The following is an 8429-nucleotide window of genomic DNA, read 5'->3' as shown; positions in this document are numbered from 1 at the left end:
CGGGGCGGGACCTCCGGCCACGCCCGAAGCCGTTAGGTACCGGGGGACAAACCGCCGCTCCCTCTCGCCCCCCCGGACCCACCTCCAAGCGCAGGCCCCGCCCGCCCGGGCCGGAGGGAACTGTTGCACTAAGGGGGGAGGGGGAGAGAGCTTCCGATCCCTCCCAATTCACCTCCCCGAGCTCCGGCTCCTCCCGCCACCGCCTTCAAATCGGCACCTCGCTTCCGGCCCTCTTCGTTCCGCCCCGCGCGCTCTGTTTTAGACAGCGGGCAAGTCTCGCGAGACGCCCCCGACGAGAGAGAAGCTGCGGCCGGTTGCCGTGGCGACGGGAGGGCGGGAAAGGAACTTTGCGGGGCTGGACCGCCTCGGTTCTGGCTTCTGTGTTGTGACGTCACCACCGCACCGTCTTCCCGCCCCCAGCTCTCTGCCGGAGGCTTTCCCGCGTTCTCTTTTCCATGGCGGGGCATGGAGCGCCGCTGGGAGCCCGCACTTTGCTCCATTCACACGTGCCTCCGCCTTAGAGCTGGCCCATTTCCTTGGCCCGTGGGGCGGGGGGCGTTGTCCCCGTGGGTTTTCCCTTGGTTGTTCCCAGCTGGTCCAATCTAGTAAACGAGCCCAAGCCTGCATGAAAGGCAATCACGTAGGCCCCTGGGCCTTTCTGTCGGGAAATGGCTGCAGTTGTTCTGGCTAGGAGGAGGATCAGTGTTCAAATTACACTTTAAGTCTTGGGGGAGGGGGTGGTCTGCAAAAACAATTGGGCTGCCCATGCATGCTCTAATAAGATCAGAGCCCCCCTTATGATTTTCAAATCTTACAGCAGGGTGCTCTCAGCCCTCTCCAGCTCCCCAGTAATTTAAACCCTGAGCAGGATGGGGAAGGGAAGGGCAAAGGTTAGTGGGACAGTAGCTTGCATGGATGGCAGGGATGCTCAATGTCTGGCCTGTGACATTCAGCCCAGAGGGATCTCCCCTGGCTCCAAACATTTAACAGCAGGGTGCAGTAGATGCACTACACAGCCAGATCCAGCCTCCTTGGGCCATTGCCCACACAGTGGGCTCAGTCAGGCCTGCTTCCCCACCTCCAGTCCAGATTGGGCTAGGATGCTCCCCCCCACCCCTGCCAGGTTGCCTCCCTACCTGTATGTCTGGATCGGGGCTTCTCCACTACCCCTGCTCCCTACCCATGTGTCTATATCAAGCTTGCTTCACCCCACCCTCCCCAACCATCTGTATCGGGGCCTCTGTCCTGTCCCCATCCATCCCCAACCCAGGTGGATGGATCAGAGTTACGCTGAGCAACACCCCACAGCTGGATCAGGCCCACCAGATGCATCCTGCCTGGGGAGGGACCTGGCACTATGGGGCAAAAAGGTTGGTCACCACTTATGTAAGACCATCTTTTTTGCAAAATTCAGGCATATCCACATGTTATTGAGGTCCTCTGGCTTTAAAGTCCCCTTATCTCTTTCTTGTGCCCTTCAGCTTCAAAATACTGGTAGTGTCACACCTAGATATTTCACCACTGTGTTACTGGATCTTTCTTGGTAGGCTTAGCACTAGGAAGGAATTCTAGGGGCACATCCTCATCTCTTCCCCCACACACAAATTTAAACTCACATTTTGGCCACTCAGTATAGCTGTAGGCCCTCTGTATTTTCACTTCAGATCCCTACTCCCAGCACCAATTTTCCTTATGTGATTGCATTTTATTTAAACCATATTACTAATGCTTTACAATGAAAGAAACCCAAAGGATTTAAGCTAAACCTATTGCTATGGCTGCCATTGACATCTGTGGTGCTGATAGTGGTCGTGATAGTTGTAGACTGCTCTGGTAATCTTTGAAATGTCAGGAATTCAGAACAGGGACCTGCTAGAAAGTGTTCTTTCCTCTGTATATTGCCCACATGAAACAGTAACAAAGTAAAAATAAAAGAATGATTCAGTGATATGAGGGGATGGAGAACGTTTCAGATGGAATTAAACTAGGCTACTGAAAGAGTAGGCTCACTTCCCCAGCTTTGAGGAGAGGAGGGAAGAAATATTGGAAGAACAAAGGAGTAATAAGGTTCTCGAACTCAACAGAAGTCACAAAGACCAGGAAAGCAATTCCCATATTAATAATCTGATAGTCTTCTACCAAAAATATCACAACTGGTGTAAGTAGTATTATACTGTGACAGTTGTAAACCTTAAAGCTGATAGGCACCTGGAGAAGATCCCCACTTTCTGGAGTTAGGTAGTCTTTGGTTCCTGCTCGGTGGATGATGAAGTTTAAAGACAAGATTTTCCAAAGACCAAAATACAGTTCCAAAAACTGAATTGCATTATGCAAGATGGGAACTAAGGCATTTTAGATACACAAAGTTGAGGTAGAGGTAAGGACCGTGAACTCCATGGAGGTAATGGAAAGCAGACTTAAGATGTGAAAAGAAAAAAGTGTATTGCCATGGATAATAAGATTATTGCAAAAGACTGAGATAAGAGAGAGACAGTCAGAGACATAGAACAAAGAAGACTTTTAAAATATTTTAAATGCCTTTGAGGCATTCCTTAATGATGGTTTAGTCATCTGTTGATTGATAGATGAAGACAGGTGCAATCGAGGAATCAGAGAGTGAGTTGACAAGAGTTGCAGAGTTGGATATCATCCACACAGAAATTATGCCCCTTGTTGAAACTGGCAATAAGATCTCCCAGTGGGAGAAGACAGAATTCATGGAAAGAAAATAAAACATCTGTAAAAAGTACACAAGGTCACAGTCTTATGCGTGTTAGTGCAAGTTCAACAAACCTTTGCTGACTTGAATAGGATGTGCTAAGATTTACACAGTTTTAAGGGAGAGAGAAATCGGTCCCACTGTGTCTTCATTGATGCAGATAGCATTTTGGGCAAGATAATCAATTAACATAGACACCTGTGAACACTAGGAATAGGTACATTGGTTGACCCAAGGAAGGAGCTTGTATACACTGTATCTGGTCTCTTTCAACAGTATATCTACCCCTGGAGACTTGCCTTTGCTAGAAATGTACAAGTCAAACCTGGCTGGCTAATGTTACAAAAAGCTTTAAAATGTACCCTTCCTGAGTACTTCTACTTAGACCTGACATTGGACTTCCCTTTCAAAACTCATCTTCTGATTACTATTCCTATATCTCAGCTGACTCAATAAATACTGGTACCATGGCATCTGTTTTCTATTTCAATCTTAATGTGCAGTTAACAGAAATGTGCTTCATTTTGTTCCAGCTTATGCAGAATGTATCCATCTTCTTCACTGAGAGATGACTTAAAGTAGACATTTGAATAATAGTAATAATTAATACAATATAGTGGCTGTTCTAAGAGAATATCTAATATCTGAAAGTTAAAATACGTCATTTACTCAAATCTAAGTCAACCATGAATTTAAGACGACCCCCCACCCATAATTAGGTTCTATATATGGAAAATTTATAAATTTGTTATAATTTTCCAGGTATAGAATCTAATTATTGGAAGACTGTCTTAAATTTGTCCCCCTCTCATTGCTGCAGCAGGGAAAGCAGTGGTTGGGGGAGTCAGGTGGCTGGAGGATCATGTGCCCCCTTTGCCCTCTGCACCCGCCCCATTTCTTCCCCCTGCAGCCTTCCTGCCCCCCGTCCCCCACCACTGGCACCCTCTACCCCCAGCTTCCTGAAGTCTCTGTCCCTTCCCCCTGAAGTCTCTGTCCCTTCCCCCTCTGCTCCCCATAGTTTCTGCTCCTTCATTTTCAGCTCCCTGCAGTCTCTGCTTTTTCCCCTTCCCCACATTTCTATTAGAAACTGCTCAGGCTCTGCTCCCTCCCTGGAGCACATCACGTGGGAGCACAGCCCTTGCCAGGCCATACAGCAGTATCAGCTCTGTTGACTGACCAGGCAAGGGATGGAGTTTCCATATACCTATTTCTGGGATTGAATCCAGCCCAACTAGAGCCAAGCTGTGGTCGACAGTAAGGCGGGGAAAGGGGGCAGAGCAGGGTATCCAATGCTGCAGAGGGCAAGTGCAGAGGGGGCAGGAGGCTGCCATGGGTCTGACTTGCCCTGACCCAGGCTCAGTGCCAGAGTCAGCTGCCTGCTCCCCACCACCCCGCTTTGTACTTGAATCTAAGGCAAAGGTCTTTACCCCCCATTCTGATTGGGGGAAAACATCTTATCTTAGATTCGAGATGGTAGCTTTGGTAGTCATGTAAAAGGTAGCATAAGCTATGATTGGGGAGTCAGGTTGAATTGCATGTAAATGGTATTGTAGAATATTTTACATCAGTTTTACACCTTGGGGCATGCAATTTACATGCTAGGGGGCAAAAGAGTGACATTGTCAGTGGCATTTTGTTTTTGCTTTAGAAAGCTATGAAGACTCCAGTTTACCAGCCATTGATGATAGCATTTTCAGAGAACGTATATAGTTGTGTATTGGTTTTTGAAGATGGGCAGTTTACAATACCTAATCTCATCATCATGGTACTATCCCCTTTGTTCCCTATTTCTCAGTGCTTAAAGTGTTCACCCAGGAAGTGGGAAAGCTGAATTCTAGCCCTTCTTCAGCCTGAGGGGATTTAAACTTACACATCCTACTTGTCAGGTAAATACCTTAACCACAAGCCTGTGATATAGGAGGTGCATAGTGGCCTTCTTGTTGGAGTGGGGCCACCAAGACTTCAAGAGTCATAGGCTGAAAAGACAACAAGGAAGAGGGTGTCTGCCTCTGAAGGTTAGTTGTTTTGGCCCCTCACTAAGAGGCACAATCCTTTATTTCAGTTCCTATTGCCAGATTTTTTTTCTATTCGTACTCAATGTTTGTTTAATGTGAAATGCGTAAATAGTACTGGGGTCAAGCAGCAGAACACAGGACTCCTCCCTTTGGGGGAGAAGTGCCATAGATACTAGGCTACATTTGGTGTCTAATGACTTTTGTGGCTTTTGGTGTGTGGTCATTTTGAATCGTGTTAGAGGCTTGGCACCTAAACTTTAGGTGTAAGGGGTATAAGGAACCACTTTGAATCAGTGCCAGACTGTCCTTAATTCCAGTATTAAACAGGATGTATTCTATGGATATGGACCTAAACCAGAGCTTTCCAAACTTTTCATGTTGGTGACACACTTTTTAGACATGCATCATTTCGTGACACAGTAATTCAGTTCTGGGGGAGGGGCCAAGGGAAGCAGACGCGAGTAAGGGAGCTCCGCGGTGCCCTTCTGCAAAATTTTCTGCATTGCGCGCGACACACCTACACACTGCCGCCGACACACTAATGTGTCGCGGCACACAGTTTGGAAAGCTCTGACCTAAACACTCCAATGTGCTTGTCTGAGGTTCAAATCCAACTGAAAGGAGAAGAACACTTTTGGTTGAAAGGAAGAAGACTCTTATGTCATATTTCCCGTTTTTCTTTCTGAAATATACACGTTCCAGATCCTAAACTTGGGAAACCTGTCATTTGGCCATTGATTTGTATATACACTCTGGTAAAATACTAACTTTTCAGACTTTTGAGGCAAAGTAAAAGGGAAGGAGTCATAGGCAAAGTGTAGGGGAGGCACGGGGGGCATTTGCCCCCCCTGAGATTGGCCGCTGCTGAAGCTGCCACTGCGGGCAGTCACCACCCCCTCCCCTTTGCTGCTGTCATGGCCGCCGGTGTCTGCGGACAGTCCCCAGTTGCCACCCACCACTTGCCATCCCCTCCCTCACCGTCGACATTGCTGCCAGTGGCTGCGGGCGGTCGCCGCTTGCCACCGCCGACACCAACACTGGTGGCTGCAGGTGGTCCCTGCTCGCCATCCGCTGCTCACCACCTCCCCTGCTGTCAGTGGCAGCTATGGGCAGTCCCCGCTCAGTGCCAACACTGCTGCTTACAAATGGTGCTTCCTCAGTCTCAGGAGGTACCAGTTGTTCATGGGAGGAGGGGAAAAGAACTTGAATCACTTTAAAATTGAACTAGATACATTTATGGAAGGGATTGTGATAGGTTCTTTATTAAAAAATCAGTGTACATACTATATGGAATCAAGAACTAGTAACCCCCTATTGGGGTATAAAAGTAACTCTCTTGCAGTGTGGTAGGTACCTGGCAATTCCCTGCCTCAAGAGTTTTACTGGTCAACTGCAAAGTCCTGGAAAGTTTGTTCTCCTCTCATGAATATTTTTCACTAGCTTCTCGTGTTTTTCCCCTTCCCCTCCTGGCCTCCCTCTGAAGTACTGGACATTGGCCACAGCTAAAGATGGGGGGCTTTGACCAGACTGTGGTGCTGCTTCTGCCAATACTTAGCAATTTTCTTAGTTCATGGCTAAAGGGTCTTGCTCTTCTGCTCAGGCCCAAACCAGTTGCCAAGGTTGTAATCAGGAAGAAATTTCCGCACCCTTCCCCTTCCCTCCCCATAGGTCAGACTGGCAAGAACCTTGGGGGTTTTTGCTTGCCTTTGCAACATGGGGCACAGTCCACTTCTTCAGATCCTCGAACATACATTAATCAATTGTTTTGCCATTACAATGGGAGGACATTTGCAGTGCACTTGCCTGCATTGGTTTTTCCCTGTTGAAAGGTGACATATATGGTTGTGGGCCTTGTAGCTGTGGTGTCTGAGGATTTGGAGTGGACAGTTTTTAGGAGCCTTTGGTTAAAATGTTTGCCTGTGAATGTAGAGGATTGGACACGTTAACATGAGAGTCCCTTTCCAGTTCTATTGTCCATACATCACACCATGCAGAATCTTTATGTGACCTTATTCTGAAATTTTCAAAATGTGCCCCACGTGAAGAGTAGAACTATAAACTGTCTTAGGATGTAGATTCAAAACAGAATAGCAACTTCTGTCAGGCTCATGACAAGGGCTGTCACTGCCTCAGACAAGACTTTTCAAACTGAAGCATCTAGAGTTAGACAGTTAACCTATATTTAACAATTTTCAAAATTGCTGACCACCTGTTGCTCCAGCTGGGTTCAGCTGGGGGAGGGATATACTCAGAACCTCTGAAACTCAGGTCACTTTTATTTAGGTCTGAGACCTAAATTTAAACATTTTGGCCATAGCTGCTGATTTGTTTTGTCTCTCAGAACTTGCTGTTGCATTTAAAATATGGATGTGCTATACAATGAAAGGGTACTGCAGGAAAACATAAAGGTTCCTGTCTATTCCCAACTTTCTGTCATGGAAAAAGAAACTGGTCGTGCTGAATGACATTAAGTACTATAATCATCATCAATCATGAGCCCTGACTGCTGGGCTTCATGCATCCTCACTTATTTTAGGGTGCTGGAAAAGGCTAAGAAAATGTTAATAGGCCGGGAATCCCTTAAGCTACCCACCCACACCAGCCAGCCATACCACTGCAGTCTTTCTTGCAGCTGCCTACCAAAAATAGAGCGAGAATGGTAAGCTCCATATCATATGGCCTCCAGAAGTAGCATCATATTCAGACAAAAAATTTCCACAATGCTGACTTAGTGCACATGCTCTGCAGCCAGCTCTAAACTGGGGGAAAGCCTGAAATTCAGAGTTAAGCCTCAAAATTTGTCTTTATTCCATCATCTGGTGACAGAAAAATATAATCTGGATAATCCTTTACAGATCAGCCAGTCCAGCAGCACCAGTCTGAGTGCAGTGTTAGGTTTAATTATGAATTACTTTGCAGTTTGTCAGCCTGTATCATGGGCTTAGACATTATTTTTGTCTATGAATGTGTTCAGCTCTCTCTCTGTCACATTTATGCATTTATTGACAGAGGCACCATCACAAACAGCCTCTTTAAGTTTGTAATTGTTGCTGTCTTGGAGTATTTACATTTTGAAGGGGAACAGAGAACATAATATAAAACACAATTACTACAAAAGCAGGTGTGCTACTCAGCAAACAGAAGAAAAAGGTGCAGCAGTGATATGCCATCACAGTTTTAGATTAGTACAATTCTTTATCACTGTAGAGGGATAACATTGAGCAGTCCTTGTACATTTTACTGAATTCATTTAAATGTGATGGTTTCCCTTGGGGCCTCAACTTGGACTATGTTTACAGCAGTCCAGATGTGAAAGGTTGGTTCCTCATTAAGTCACCCTGATCTTCTAATCCTTGGTTCACATATTTCTAATGCTGTTTTATCTGAAGGTTTTATCTAACAACATAGCCAGGTCACATGAAGGATATGGAAAACAGCTCACAGAGCAATCTCATGGGGGTGGTTTAAGAAGGTGTGCATGAGGATGTTTATGGGGTGCGAGAATGGGAATCTATTCCTTTTCCATATTGAGTGTTATTGAATCAAACTCCATAGACTTAGAGGACTACACTTATAGTGGTTAAGCCATACACAAGAGGAGAATCTGACCTCAGCTGCAGCCAGCAGTGGCTGCCAGTAATTTGCCTGCTTCCATACCATATGCCATTCAAGGGTTCTGGGCTCCAGCAGCTTTT

General features: G+C 46.2%; 1 protein-coding gene across 4 annotated transcripts in view; it reads right to left on the bottom strand.

The window, feature by feature from the left end:
- Window positions 1-259, bottom strand: part of PPP2R3B (protein phosphatase 2 regulatory subunit B''beta) — a 95516-nt gene extending 95257 nt beyond the window's left edge. For 2 of the 4 annotated variants that reach the window (XM_025195523.1, XM_014527350.2), the window contains exon 1: window positions 83-256. The gene's annotated coding sequence lies outside the window, so the exon portion shown is untranslated. Of the gene's footprint in view, window positions 1-82 lie in introns of all 4 variants that reach the window. The other 2 variants (XM_014527353.2, XM_006017038.3) reach the window with 2 other exon arrangements.
- Window positions 260-8429: the final 8170 nt, after the last annotated feature.

This window comes from Alligator sinensis, unplaced genomic scaffold (genome assembly GCF_000455745.1).
Source record: "Alligator sinensis unplaced genomic scaffold, ASM45574v1 scaffold144_2, whole genome shotgun sequence".
NCBI lineage: Eukaryota > Metazoa > Chordata > Crocodylia > Alligatoridae > Alligator > Alligator sinensis.
This window is presented reverse-complemented; position numbering and strand designations above follow the sequence as displayed.